Below are 16,914 nucleotides of genomic sequence, written 5' to 3'. Positions count from 1 at the left end.
CATAAGGTTAGATACATTGACCACTTGGGGGTCAACAATTTGCTTTAAGGTAACTGTTTTGTGTTTGTATCGTTTGGTGTTTGTGCTTTTAGAAAGATTGTCATATTTCTTAGAAAAGGAATAAAACCTGATTTTTGCACTTCATCTAAGGTTGACAAAATTCTTTTTGTTGCATATGTTAAACAGACATTAGACCTTCGATCCAAATTATTCACATCTGTGATTCTCATGATGACAATTAAGTTTAAGTCTGTTTAATTGAAAGTGATTACATAAAAAAAACCAGGGAAAATATGGCAACATTTTCCAAAAACTCATTTCTTAAAAAATCTGTTAGAAAATAGTGTTTTTTAATACATTACACTTTTTCAGTAACTTGGGTTATTAGTTTACAATACTGTATGTCTCGAAATGTGTTACACTTGGCAACGGATGTGTTTTGTTTATTGGTGAACATGTTGGTGTAATTTCTCCCCTTTGGTAAATTATAGTGTCGAAAAATGGCAAATCAATTTTATACACACAATTAATGCCATTTTGTTTAGGCCCAAAGTATATTTTACATGTAACATTATGATTTGCACTGTACAATAGTATAAAATAGGCCTAGCTAGGGCGTCTACTCAGCCTAGCTAGGCTTGAATTCATACTGTAGTCTAGGCCTAAAAAAGGTTTGAAACGGCTTGGTCGTTCCGCGCCCCTTTTATCGTTCGTGAGTGTTCTTGCACATTAAGAATTGTGAAACACAAAATCCTCTACTGCTCACATCACAGAATAGTTAAACGATATGGAAGCTTAGGCTTGACTGAAGAGAGATTATTCAGGCACCATCATTGGTAGGACGAGGCCGAGTGCCAGAACAAACCGATTTCACTGCTATAAGGCGATCAGCCTAGCCTTGGCCAAGTAGTATCGGTACATACCTAGTAGGCCTAGGCCTAGATTTATTTAATTATATAGGGTGTCACGAAACCTAAGATCACAAAAGCTAAGACCCCCTAAGACCACGAAACACAAGACCTAAGATTACAAATTCTAAGATATAGGACAGCTTAAAAACAATAACTGTTTATCTATACACAATTTTATTAATGCTTATTACCATAAATTTAATTAAATACACAAATAAACTCACAATATTTTCGCCTGTTGAGTAAATATATACAGTACCTTTGTTTCACAACAAACAAACTGGACGGTTTGTTTGTTGATATATATTTACTCCATTGTGTTGGTTTCAGGGGGTGTTTCTCTTTCGCACCTACATTGTATTTTGACTCCAAAATAATTCAACTAACTTTATTCTGAATACCACACCTTAGAATTAGGCCTCATAAGTACTTTTATGAAAGAGATCCACATAAAATACATGGTATTGGTATAGACGTGCACACTTCCGCATACTCAACTTTCAATATTTTCGTTTCTATGGAGCGGCAAAAGAGCAACAATAATAAAGGGCTAAAAAAATCACCAAAAAATTAGTTAAATAGATGGATTCCACATAGTTTTTAGCTCTCTAATAATGTTGCTCTTTTGACGTTCCATAGAAACAAAATATTGAACATAGAGTATGTGAAATTCGCATGAGAAAAATGTCAATCATCAATTTATTTAAAAGATATTATTATTTTATTGATTCTTCTTCATCTAATTCAGGATAAAGTTGGTTAACAAATTTAGAGTTAAAGTACAAGGCAGGTGCGAAAGAGAACTATTGGTAATTTTAGGTCTTGGGTCTTAGGTTTCGTGATCTTAGGTTTTGTGACACCCGAATTATATAGCCACGTCTTTCTCAGATCTCGTTAAATTTGACATTTTAGTAATACAGTGATAATCACATTATTACACTGTGAAAACAAATCCAGAATGTTTTAATATACTTCGTCGAAAACAACATCACGACGAGAACAGATCATCATCTGCAGTGTGATCGTGAAAAAATGTCACATGATCATACTCCCTTGCATAATAAAAACACCTAGTTGCACCCGAATGGAAAGGGGGGGGGGGGGGTGATGAGGGTGATGAGGAGGGTGGGAGAGGAAGAGAGTGTCTATTTACGCAATGCATAATGCATACTCAATAAAAATACCAGAAATAGAAAGATCTGGAAAAATTACATAAAAACACATTTTAAGATTTTTTCGCGCTGTGGCTTTAGCCAGCTATATTCCCAGAGGACTACTCATTCAGAAGCTATATCAAGCAGAAGCTATAGTTCTAGAGGCTGACAGTTTTGGAACTTTGTAAACTTGGCCGGGTCATACTCAAATTACAAACCCCAAGGCACGTCTGGGAGAAGAGAGTCTATGAAAACATTTGCTGATAATACAGTATTATTGAGATGCATGTAGACAGTAATCTGTAAACTCTTTTTAAATATATAATGACTATGTTGTAATTGCTGTCAACCTAGGCCAGTATTATAATAATTCACTGTCAAATCAGTCAAATCAAAACTTTATTTTGGCTGTCAACCTAGGTCAGTATTTACAATGACTCCCATTTGGAAATATTGGAAAAAAAGATCTGATCTCTTAAATTAAATTAAAACTTTATGTGTTGTTGTGCAATTTATTTTATTTAATTTTAAATTTATATGTTATTAAGGTTATGTTGATTGAAGAAAAATGGGGATTTGTAGAGGCTAGATTTGGGGTGGGGAAGGGGTGGGTTTTGGTTTGGTGGGTACTGTTTGGTTTTCATTATTATTACATTTTTATTATTATTGTTGTAAATTGTATAGTTAGCTTTGTAATGTGGTTTTAGTAAATGTTGATGTAGAACGCACCTTCATTATCGAAGTGTGCCACTCCTACAAAAGTGTATGTTCAAATAAATAATTATCATTATCAATATTATTATAAGGTGTATTGTCCCCAAAAAACATGAAAAATTAAGATTAAATAAGTCCCATTCCCTACGTTTTTTAGATCTAATTTAAGGTCACAAACTACATTTAATGTAAAAATAAATACTATACGGTCCTATTGAGATAACTTTTTTCGTCTTTAAATGGTTAAAAATGTGAAAAATAAGGCGATGTTATGTATTACATAATTTATGCTCTTTTACAATGGCTATTGGAAACAAAATTGCATTGTGGCAAGCACTTTGTTATTATTAAATAATAACAAATATCATAGCATTAATTATTTTAATTTATAGCTTGGAACAAAATTAAAGGCTTTCAACAAAAAATAATTTGTGTTTCAAACTTAAATATAAATGCTTATGATGATCAGGTTAAATTCTTTTTGTATTGTAGCAATATTGTTCTAGATTAAATGAATCTTATAGTTAAAACAGTGCATTAGCTTAAAATATTCTTTCATTGATATTTAACAATAGATCTATTGTTCCATGTTGTTGATTAATATTCAAATGTCAACATGTTTTTTTGGCATCTGTAAATTATGAATAATACATGATGCAATTACACATTGTAAATGTTTCTTTTGTGTATTTTTTGTCTCTAAAAGTGAAAGTCAAACTAGTAATTACCAGTAATCTTCATAGTATAAACTATAATCTATGCATAGCCCACGTAGAGTAATTTCCATTGTGAACCATATGGTAACTTATAGTTCTCTGATGGACAAACTGAAATGATTGCCTTAAATTCTGATTCAATGACTGTGGCCTTTAGGAATAGGACTAACTTACTGACATTTATGTCATAAATAAATCGATTTTTAAAGTGATAATAAAATCATCATCATCATTTCTCAAGGCCTCTTATCAGAGAGAACAACATGTGAGGAAAGGTTTAATTAATTAGTTTAATTATTGGATAGGGACGTTCCAACAAAAACAATTTGCTTTGATAGGACATTTTTTTTAACAGCTAAGTTAGGTATGAAATAAACTGATAAAAATAAATAGTAATCATCATTCAAATTATATTGTAGTTCAAAACCAATAAATAAATATTAAGCAGCTTATCATACACAGTATCTTTTAAATGTATTTTAATTGGTTATTTATTATTGTATATATTAATTAGAATATTTGTTCTGACTACTACTATTGCTGAATGTAATGACCTTCAATGGCATAGGTTGAGGTTTCTTTAACATAAGAACCTACAGGCAATGTGGTCTGTGGCTTTGGTTGTCATTACTATGCATTTAATCAATCAGCTAATTAACTTATGAGGTAAGGCTCATTAAACTGAATGGAGAACTGCCTGCAAAATACAGTACAGAAGAGACCATAATTCATACAAATTTAAGCTTACTTGCTAATTTTAGTATAAATGTCATTATGCTCTATATATTACTGCAGGCCTAAAATATAAAATTAACTATTAAAACATCTTGTTTTTTAGAAATTGTTTATTTTTTTAAATTAGGACACTCAACCTCAAATGTGTCAATATTGCTACTAATCATCAATCTAATATATATATATAATACTGTATAGAATTCTACAGTAGAATATGTTTCTACTACTGTGTCAATGCAGTCAATTCTGTTGATATCGTACAACTGCATAATCAGTTATTTGCCCTATTCAACAAACTGATTTTTCTCTAAAATTATCAGATTTAAAATCATGGCCTGCTATTTTATGCAACCCAAAAGTTGTCAATTAAAAGAAAAAAACTCTTACAAAGTTTCTATTGAAATTTTAGGCAAACTGAATATGCATAAACCACTTTCTATGTTCACCATTTCTATAGCTTTTTCACACAATGAAATAATTATAGATTTTTCCATGAAAGTATAAGAAATGCATAGTCTATTGTTGATGAATTGTTGATGAATTGAATTAAACTTTACGTCTTAGTTCATCTCAACATGCTAATATGTTGTTGCTCAGATTATTTTCTTCAAAATTGCTATCTTCGTGTTTCAATTTGATGATGTCATGTTAAAAATTAGAATTTAAGGAAGAATTTCACCCTAATTTGCATATTTAAGCTAATTTGCATATCATCGGGATGAGTGACAAAGGTGTGATGCTTAATGTCGTGAAGTGGTTTCCCGAATGATCGTAAAATCAAAACGGTACTGGGTATGACCAACTAGCGTTCTTGTCACCAACTAGTCATCCATTCATAGAAGTACTGATGTAGTAACTTATCTGTACGGTGACCATAGAATGTGACCCGAGACATGACTAACTACGACTTTTAGATGATAGAAAGTTGAGAAAATTTGTTACGAGTAGTTGTACGATATGAGGATGTTTATGAAAATATGTTAAAGATGTAAAACATACTACACTAGGCATATAAACAGTAATGTTTGTTAGTATAAACAATTTTATGTTAAAAGATATAAGGAAGAAAAACAAAGAGATTATGGAGCGGCTGTACCTGAATATACAATACAAGTATTGTAAGGTTAAAAAACTAGAAATTTAGGCGATCTTGTCAAAGGTCAAGAGCCTTCAGCCTGCCACGTTTCGATATTCAAAATTGAACTTGATCTCCTCATCATATGTGACCATTTAAAAAAGAAAAATCTCTGTTTGCAATTTGTTTCACTCAAAATGATAGATTGCCTAGCCTATCACATGTTTATTAAATTTTTAAAAAGTGTCATTTATTTCAATACATTATTTTCCCGTGTAATTGTACATTCCTCAGAGACAACGTGACACTTACACAGCACACGATAACATTTTTAGAGGAAGGAAAGTTTTGACCATTATTCAATGATAAATTGATGGTATATATTATACAGACAGACTATACTACCTTATCAGTTGCATAAATCTCATAGACTCTTTTTTCCCAGACGTGCTTTAGGTTGTCGAGCATGGACCTATAAATTAGTCGAGTTTACAAATTCTCATTTCTGTCAACGGTAGTAAGTAAAAGCTTTGCGTGTGGTACAAGCTTCTTAATGCTTAATGTTTCTGATGATAATAGGCGGAAATGGGCATGGACGTGACACCACTAATTATATGCAATGTGACAGGCTTGACATCGCTACATGAATACTCGAACCAATTTCCAAAGAATCTTTTTTGAATCTACCCAATAGGGTTTCTTATAGGACATGCTATATTAGCATGAACAAATAGATACATCTACCGTTCAAAATATGATTGGAAATTTCTTTTTCTAATGCTTCAAGATTTAATCATCTATTCCATCTTGAATATTGATATGATATGCATTCATTTATTTCTGTGCATCCGTAATTTTTGTAAGGATAACTCAACTAATATTTTTGAAAATTTGATCATATAATTATCTACTATATCTAACCCAACCAGTTGACACTTTAATTAAAATTAGTTATTTCTGTTAATTACAGAATGCTTCGTAAAAGGAATTAGTACAGTCACATATGTAAGGAAAACTAGCTCCAGCTCGATATTTGTGCCAAAATAGATTTTATTGGCTAAATTTGTTATTCTTGAGTTACTGATCTCAAACATTTTTTCGACCACCCCTTCAGCCGCCATTTTGAATTTATATCCATATTTTTAAAAAATGCATAGTTATATAGTTAACAATAAAACAAGTCTTGTGACCAATAAAGGTCAACATTTAATCTTCTCAAATACTTTACTGTTTGGTATCGTAGGATAGCTTATTATTATTATGAATACAGTTTTACTAATATCTATTCAATTTTCCTTTATTGTTTGTCATAATTTTCCAATTATGTACATAAATTGTTTTTAAATGTACAATGAAAAAGGTCTCCTTCGTATTAAGATAAATTTTTGCATTGCAAGTAAAAAATAAGATCAAACAACCATTTCTTTGCAGGTAAATTAGGTGCGAAGCAAAATTGTTGTTTGATCTTGGAGGTAAAGTCATTGATTTTAGTACCTTTTGTTCGAGCAAGTTCATACAACTACTACAGCAGAAAGGTAACTTTGGAAAGTAATCTAGATTTGACTTATCTACTAGTTAATATAGTTTTCTTTAAAACTATATCCAGTGCATGGTTTTCTGTCAATAGAGAAGAAGTATGACTAGACAGGCAAAAATAAACAATTGTGTTGATTGCATGTTATTAAGCCTATATATATAAAGTAAATTGATAAAAGAAATTGTTGCTTATTTAAATTAATTCATGAACACATTCTTGTATATACATATTTGTGTGACCATGAAGGCAGGATAGAAAACAGCTACTGTATATGATAATTAGTCGAATAATCTTCTACGGTTTCAGAAGATAACATAATTTATTGAATAACCATTTAAATCGGTGGCATACGCTCATACTCATAAGAATACAAATATGAACAACAAACGGATACAATGGGATCATGCCTGGGAACAATAAAATAATAATAATTCAAAATGCACGGATGACTAAAAAGGTGATTCGATCCTCTAGCGATTGCACTTCTCTCTTTAAAAAAACCCCACTGCATTTTGGATAAATATAACTGAGATATGCAGTAAATTTACCAAAATGAATATACAAATTTATAAAAGGGAAATCAGTAACTGATAACATATACACAGCATTTATAAGCTGTCTGTAGTTGTAGAGTGTTAAGATTTCGATTTTTCTCAAACTAATTTTAATATTGTTGGAAAGCGGATATTGTTTCCCTTCTTTCCAATAAGTTCTTAAAGTTAGGTTACCACAAACAAGTATAGTTTGATTAATTATTCTATGTGACTTTTAATAATAACAACTTATAGTTAGGGTATATTGCGAAAATCAAATACAATACGTAAAAATCAAGGGAACTTTTAGACGTTAAAAACACCATAATTTGTTTCTTTACAATATCGATTGGTAGTGTGTAAAGGTAGTAATTTGAGGAAAACTAATTGATTTTAATTTTATTGAAAACTTCTTAAGATTTTAATATAATTTCACTGTATAATAATATCAAATGCAAAAATTCTGTTTGCTGCACTTTATCTGACGTTTTTTTAACGAAAACAGAAATTTGGACTATTAAATGCACATAGGTTAATGTGTTCAAGTTCATAAATATCCTGGGTTTAGAAGCTATATCTAATTCTTTGGCCAATCGATACCAGGCAGTCGAAAATAATGGCAACCAATATGCACTGTAAGCCTTCACTTATGACATGAATAGAATCATGGCTCTTAAAGATGTATTGTCCCCGAAAAACATTTAAAAAAAAGAACTTTTTTCCAGGGGGACAATATATCTTGTTGTTAAGTTATTATAACAAATTACAGTAATTTTTCCAAAGGCCTTGATAATTGTTACAGTAGCATATTCACACTGTTTATCATGATTTAGGAGTTTTAATAATTTTAGTTAAATGGTTAAAGCCCCATTCCCTACAATTTTTAACGTTTTAAAAAAATAATACACATATACTGTAGGCTATTGCTTTAAAAACATTAAATCAGGTTACTCCTTGTCTTAAATGTATGTTTTATGGTAAATTATGATAAAAAGTGAGAAACAATGCACTCCCAAGTAGCTTGCTTCGAATGTCCTCTCTTTAAGCCTGGGCTAGGCTTAGTTTTGTATTGTAGGCCTAGCCAGTAAACAGCAGTAACGTATGAACATCGTACGCTAGCTATAGGCCTGACGTCGTCTAGTTGCTGCATTAATTGTCTTTCTGTTTTTGCCAGAATCCGTTAAAACATATTGGGAAAAACCTGGTATTTTCGCTGAAACTATAATTTAGTAAGTTCTACTGGGCAGACAGTGGTCAATAAAATTAATCATTCATGGAGGAAAAAAAATTTTTTTTCCATGGTTAATTTAACCTTCAGGGTAATGTAGCCAGCATTCAGATTGAAATTTAGGGCCTGTTTCTGCTGCATATCCTCAAAATACGGTATAAAAATATGGTATAAAATACAGTATATACAGTATAGTATATTGGTTAAAGCTTGGATGGGAGACCATCTGGGAATATCGGGTGCTGAATATGGAAAGGCATTTGAAATCAATGTCCTGTCCTGCTGCTTTTTAATTTTTCCAAAATATTTGTTTCCCCAACAGATTAGTTGCAAATGTTGTGATGTTGTTCCTTACTTTCGTTGGCTATACATTATCCATCTATGTGTAAAAAGCTTACAAAAAATATACAGTAATACAGCAGAAAAGGGTACACAAAATATTGAATAAATTTATAAATACCGTATTTTATCCACAAATTTGGTGGGAAAAATACGGTATATTTTTTATGAACATCATTTCCAAAAATATACCGTATATATACAGTATTAAAAAAATACCGTATTAAATACGGTATTTACTTGGCAACAGAATAGGGCTTAAGAGGCATTGTACTATAATTACTGCATTGGTATATGATATGTTGCTACACAATATATTTCAATAACATATTATTTTAAAAACAATTGTCTTATTTTATAGAAATATGATCACCAGAAACGTTACATCACAAATGGTTATTATTTAGGCTCTACTGTACTGTTATGACATTTGAGGTGTAATGCCAGAGGCTACTGTAGGAATTTCCAGGGAGCCAACTTAACTTGAATTCCAACAAATTAACCATGTTAACCTTAACTATGCAAACAAAACATTGCTTGTGTGTGGTTGGTAGCACCATCTTGTCATTTTGTAAAGCAACACTTTCAATTACATATGTTAGCAGAAAATAAACAATTCTTAAAATGCCTTGTATAAAAATAATCGACCACCTCTGGTAAGCAACCACCTCTCTTTACGACCACTACCTCTCATACCACCTTATTTTCAATGACCACCACCTGCCGTAAGGATCAGACTCTCATAATTGATCCCATCTCGTAAAGATCACCTCTCATAAGTGACCACCTATTATTACAGTACGTATCCCAATGTTAAAACTCAAATTAATTGATTTTTTTTTTCAATAAGACTCATCATTTTGCAATTTAAATCATTGAAATCCAATTATTCATTCTAAAGTTATTGTTCATTTGAAGTGGCCAAAAAAGACGATTGCATTATTCTGATTTTTGCCAAACCCATATATACCACATGATGTCTCAAAAATGGTAAAAAATTGCTGCCTTTAAATGATCCGTAACTTTTTAACTATTGTTGTGGATTGAATTAATGTTTTTTTTTTGTTTTATATTTTAGTAATTTTATTGGCATGTAGTAATTTCTGAAATAAATATAACAAAATATTTAAATTATGTGAAAAAAAATGTGTGGGTTTTGTTTTCAATTATTTAAATTAATTTGAAACATACATATTATTTTAATTGATTTTCGAACACCTAAAAATAAGAATTTAAGTCCTTCATTATTATGTGTTTGATTCCATTTTGAGCACCACCGATCGCCCTGTGTAGAGGCCTAGCTAGGACAAATTCATTTATTTTTCCTAATTTCAGACATAGTATACAAAATATATCTGAGCTTCCTTTATATTGCCTCAAGAAGAGTTTTTATTACAGTACAGGTGGGAAAATGGATTCCTTCACACATTCATCATCAACCACATCAGGTTCACAAGATCATAAGGTAAAATAGTATCAAATAGTTTGAATATTATTATGTAGAGTATACATTTAACAGCTCTCTATTCATTCATTTTCAATCTGTAGATTTGATGTTTTTTTCAATAATATCTATTAAAATTCATGCGCATGTTGCATTGACACTAAGACAGAAAAACATGGTACTTCATACAAGCATCTACAGTGCATGGACATATCAGATTGTTTAATTTTAAATAATTTTACTGTTTATTTTGTTTAAAGATGTATTGTCCCTTTGACTAATTCCAAAAAAAAAAAAAAAAAAAGATTTCGAAAAAAAGTGAGTCATTTTTTAAGTATCATAATAGTTATTAACTTTCACTAAAAATTAGTCGAAAAAAAAATCATTTAACTGAAATACAGACGTGTTTTTGTTCAAAAAATAACTTTGACTTCCAGTCAAAGTTTTCGATCAAAACATATCTCATAATGCAACGCGCTTGTTTGGCTACTCTGTATGCATAATCATAAAACTTCCTCGCGATCTGTGTGAAACACCTTCTCAACCGTGACGAGTTGTAAACAATCCTAATTAGCATCATGCATAATGCATACTCGTGGTTTGAAGCTTTGTTTACTTTCGCTCGCGATGATTTTACAGACGAAATGTAATCAAATTAATTTACCTGTTAATTACGTAAACTTGTTGTTTTTGGCTCGAATTTTCGACTTAAAGTGAATAACTTTAATATTACTTTGATATGGCCAATTTAAATTTAGAATATTTTGACCTTAATTTTTTGTGTTTCAAGGGACAATACATCTTTAAGGGTTTCTGTTATTTATTTGTTTATGTTTTTTCTGGAAATATTACAGTACTGGGAATAGATAGATTTTAGTCGTCATCACAAAGCTATCAAACACAGTATTTCGCTGTTCCTCTTCTAGTAGTAGAAAATGGATATATGACAAAGCCCCTTTCACACAGAGCTGTAAGATGGTAATATTGCGGCAATTCGAGAATGCCGGCCTATGTGTGAAAGGGTAAAAACCCCTTAATGCCGGCTTCCATTAGACCGTCTCTGGACCTAGTAAAATTGCAGTAATATTACCGTCACGGTCGTAAGCCTGTTCTGTGTGAAAGAGTCCATGATATAAAGCCTGCTTACGTATCGAAGCATTACAACAAACCAAGGTTAAATTCGGAACATTTTCCTTGAGAGAGACTGTGGCAATTATTTCAGGCCTATTAGTATTAAATTATTAGATTACTGTATATCAATATTTGTTTAGGTTAGTGTGTAAATAATACAATGGAAGAAATACGGCCAATAATATTAATAAAGTAATGTTGGTCCAAAGATTATTTAACATGCTGTAACGTAAGGCTAGTTAGTATAGTTGTAGTATAGCAGGAACATCCTCCACTGCGCGTGCCTCTAGTCTGGTGCTAGCTCATAAACAGCTTCTATTACCCATAAAGGAAATGCATCCTCTCACCTACTGATGTTGATGTTGGAAGTGAATGTTAGGATAGTGTCTGTACTCACATTGGTCATGTATGTGGCATCGTTGTTTAGTCTAATTAATGGTACATCTTTCTTTCTGACGGCTTAGTTTTATCAACTATGAACTTGTCTTGATAAAAAAAAAAAAAAAATAAAACTTGTCCTAAATATTAAAAACATAACCCTTTAATAATCTCTCGCAAACTAAAAAAAATGTTTCAAAAAGTAGAGAAACGATCCTGCAACCGCCTAGGCCATAGTCTCAATACAAGCCCACTGAGCCATCCAGCTTGTCGATCCAATCAGGTTTTACTTTGTATAAGAATGAATAAAATATATATTATACGCAAGCATTTTAACCGACCAATCAGAACAGGGTTGACATCTTTTCTATACTCATAAGTCCTATCCATCATCTTCATGATCATTTTAAACTTTGAACTTTGTTTGGGTGACATTTCCGAGCATCCCAATGCTTCTGAAGATGTTGCTTCCGAAGACATGCCAAAGATGACCTTGTGACGTCACAGGTCTTTTAAATAAAATCATAAAATTCACTTTTTGGCTACAGATACATACTGTTTCGTATGTTTTTCATCGTTTCCAACCCTCTTGAAACCATTCTAAGACGTTCCATGTGATACAATGTTAAAATGTTGGCTACAACATACATTTCTGGGGCTGTTTTTTCACTACGAAGGTAATTGGAAGTGTTCTGTTAAAGCTCTAGTCATGTACAGCGTCACCTACCGGTGGTTCCGACACAGGCTTTTTTTCATTCGATAGCCATCAGATTACCCCGTGTCTGGGACAAGCTTCCTAGATCATTGACAGATGCTGCAGTCCTAGAAAGCCCATCAGCCTTCATTAGAAAAGTTCACATTCATTTTGATTCGCTGTAACTGTATTTTGTGTCTTTTATGTGTAAACTGACTTTGGGGTTGGGTTGGCTCAGCTACAGTGATTAAGTTCACTTAATAGATTGACCCTGGTCTCCCCAATTTCAATTTTTTTTTGTTATGTATATACTGAAATAGACCGAATAAATAATGAAATTAAGTGAATGAATTGTATAGTGTTTGCTGCGCATGTGTACTGTATGATACTACAAGGTCATGGTCATAATATACTGTATCATTGCCACTAATTGTATTACAGTGTGGCTTACACTTATCTACGTAGTTTGAAGTCGACATTTGGTATTTGCTGCGTGTGTGCAAGATACTACTGTGTGTAATTTCTAAATAACAAATGTCGACGTACATAATATTAAGCCAACAAGTAACATTTGTGGCAACGAGTTCTTTTTTGTTTTTACATTTGTGGGCGTTATAACATTTTTGGGTGATAATCATTTTCACATTTTTGGTTGATGTGTTTTCACATAAATGTGGATGTTTACCCATTTGTGGGTGATATGTTTTTTACATTTTTAGGTGATGCATTTTCACAATTGTGGGTGATGCGTTTTCACATTTGTGGGTGACGCGTTTTCACATTTGTGGATGTTTTCATATTTACGTTTGATGGTTTTCAAATTTGTGGGTGAAGCGTTTTCACATTTTTAGCTGTTTTCACATTTGTGGTTGATATGTTTTATGGATGTTTTCCCATTTGTTGTTGCTGTGAATTGGAGAGTGTTTGAAAACAACCCCGACAACGGTCGCCTGCTGAGTAGCCAGGTTACGCCTACAAGAGGAAGGAGTGACGGTATTCAGGAGCGAGTAGCCCTAGCCAGACGTTAGAGAGGCGGCGATGCTACTGCAGCCCGCTGAGATGAGGCCCAGTGATTGGCAGTGATGGATCTACCACAAAACCTATATTTGAGGCAAGGACGTGAATATATGTATATTGTTGGTTTTAGTTAAAAGTTTATCAACATTCAAAATTATGTTTATGGCACCGTATTTTAATAATTAATAGGCATGTACAGTAGTTAATTTTATAATTTATTTCAATACTACAGCAGTAAATATATAGCCTATAGTTAGTTATGGTAATAATTCTTGTATTCTTTACCTACCTACATCTAGGTCTACGTCATGTTACTAATACGCTGGAAAACACACATGTATTTATTTAAAGGACAGACAAATGCAAATTTTATGGTAAAATTTTTATAGGTTATTATTTATCACCTGAATGTGATGGAGTTGGCTGAATTTTTGAAAAATCTCTTTCCAGCCACAATGGGCCTGTTTCTGCTGCATAAAAATAACCGGTTAAAATAAACAGTTATGCGTTATGCTGCAGAAACAGACACAATGTAATTGAACTTTCTCATATCACTTTAAGAAATCCCCAGGGCTCAACAAATATTATTAGTGCCTCCTTTTCCATACTCATTTAGGGCCTGTTTCTATTGAGCAGAGAATACGGTTTTGAATACCGTTCTTTTCAAGAACGGGTTTTTCTTGCCAGCAGAAATGGGTCTCCACAAAAAAGAACTGATCTTAAAATCGACTTCAAAAACCCCAATGCTATTATACTGTAGCATATACTCTTTATACTGGTTCCCAAATAAGATTTTCAACAAAGTTTTTAATAATAAATAAAAGTAAAGTACAAATTTGCCATGGCTAAATTATATCTTGGTAATCACCTAGTTTACACAAATGCTCAAATTAAAAATAGCTGCATTAAAACATTTAGGCTAGCTTTCTCATGTGCTGTTATTACACACTACACGTCATTATACTGTATCTGGATTGCTGTTTTGTACAATACATAATCACTTTTAATTAGCATACAGAATCAAAAAGCATCCCAAGAGAAATACATTTATTATAGCATTGAATAAAATAACAGCTTCTAAACAACATCATGTCTCATGCATTAAACCAACAAAATTTCATACTTTTGCTTTGATTATTAACAAATGTCTGGATTTTTAAAATATCTGGATTACATATATATTTACAGTATAGGCCTAAAGTAATAAACCTTCTGATTGTAGTATGTCACATAAAATATTAAATGAGATACTGTAATATTAACTGTACAACTACCTGCATTACATAATATTGACATTTAGGTTATTATGACAAGAATATTTTAAAATAAAGTAATATAACTGTCATGAAATGATTACAAAATCGGACTGAGAACAAATTTTCGTTTAAAAAAACAAATTTTTCAATACAGGTACCTTACAGCATAATGTAATATGTTAACTAATGAAGCTACAGCTGTAGGCCTACAGACGATTTTATTGGGTTGTGAAATATTGTCAGATCATGAAAAAGTATAACCAGTAATCAGTCAGAATTTTGTGTCTTCTGTATTGCATGTATGGTAGGTAGAAAAATGTTGTTGAGTGGGCATTCTGAAGGTGGGTGGGAAAAACATTCATGTATCTTAGATAGTACAGTATGTTGAAATTTGGTTTGAAAAATTTGACTTAGGGCCTGTTTCTGCTGAGCAGAAATAATCGATTATTAACCGTTTATTTTTTTAATCGATTATTTTTGGGCAGCAGAAACGGCGTAAAATAAAATAACCGATTAAAAATAACCGATTAAAAACACTCAATACATTGCGTGTTTTAATCGATTATTTCTTGTTTTAACCGATTATTGCGGAGCAGTTTTGAGCTGCAACACAAATAGCGATTATTGACCCCACTTTGACCTCTAGAGTATGGCAAACTCATTCACGTCACAAAGCATGCTGTTTATTTGCGCGATATCGACGACGATCAGCAAAACAACGATCGCGATGTAGACTGAATAACAATCAAATATATCGAGAGACTCCAGGATTCTGTGTTACAAGTACACCGTTACATCCCACCAGTCCAGGCTAACGATGTTTTACATGTCCTTTTGTAGGCCTGTTGTCTGTTGACTTGTTTCGGTAGAAATATATAGCCTATAGGCCTAGCAGACCGAAGGTAGAACCAACGAACGGCGAAACGAACTTTTCTCGCCGACGTGTCTTTATTAATATAACATCATTATTCTGTTGTATGTGGTACGGTAGTAGGCCTAGATGTTTATTTTACAAATAATATAGCTTTACGTAAGAGTAATTTTTAATCCTACATGTGAGAGTTTTAGGCAGCGATAGGATGTATTGTAAACAAACCAACTCTCATCGGGTCCTCCTAAATACCAAGACCTACCAAGACCTACCAAGAACTACCAAGACCTACCAAGACCTGTCAATTTAAAGTGTTAATTTAACGAAATATGATATATATAGACTTCTAATAGCATTTCCAACAATAAAACCTCAATTTTAGCGCTATATAGACACCAAAAATGTTAAATAATCGACAAGCTTCGCGTTCGCGAAACGAACTGAGTTGATGCATACATTGCGTCACAAATGTCCGTATTGCGTCAACTAGTATGACCTACCAAGAACTACCAAGACCTGTCAATTTAAAGTGTTATTTTAACGAAATATAATATATATATAGACTTCTAATAGCTTTTCAAACAATAAAACCTCAATTGTAGCGCGATATAGACACCAAAAATGTTAAATGTAGGCCTACGACCCAGTAGGCCTATGACAGGAGAACTGCTTCGAGTGTCAGTGAGCCATACTAGTTGACGCAATACGGACATTTGTGACGCAATGTATTCATCAACAACTCAGTTCATTTCACGAAGCTTGTCGATTATTTAACATTTTCGTAACATTTTTGGTGTCTATATCGCGCTGAAATTGAGGTTTAATTGTTGGAAATGCTATTAGAAGTCTATATATATCATATTTCGTTAAAATAACACTTAAAATTGACAGTTCTTGGTAGGTCATACTAGTTGACGCAATACGGACATTTGTGACGCAATGTATGCATCAACTCAGTTCGTTTCGCGAACGCGAAGCTTGTTGATTATTTAACATTTTTGGTGTCTAGGTATATTGCGCTAAAATTAAGGTTTTATTGTTGGAAATGCTATTAGAAGTCTATATATATCATATTTCGTTAAATTAACACTTTAAATTGACAGGTCTTGGTAGTTCTTGGTAGGTCTTGGTAGTTCTTGGTAGGTCTTGGTATTTAGGAGGACCCCTCTCATCGGCCTTTC

General features: G+C 32.4%; 1 protein-coding gene across 3 annotated transcripts in view; it reads right to left on the bottom strand.

Annotated features, from left to right (window-relative positions):
* Nucleotides 1-16,914, bottom strand: part of LOC144840172 (RNA-binding motif, single-stranded-interacting protein 2-like) — a 139,463-nt gene that overhangs the window by 100,658 nt on the left and 21,891 nt on the right. The gene's annotated exons all lie outside the window — the stretch shown is intronic.

The sequence above is a fragment of the Antedon bifida genome, chromosome 4, assembly GCF_963402885.1.
Source record: "Antedon bifida chromosome 4, ecAntBifi1.1, whole genome shotgun sequence".
In the NCBI taxonomy this organism is placed as follows: domain Eukaryota; kingdom Metazoa; phylum Echinodermata; class Crinoidea; order Comatulida; family Antedonidae; genus Antedon; species Antedon bifida.
Note: the sequence above shows the minus strand (reverse complement) of the source record. Positions and strands in the feature narration are given on the sequence as shown.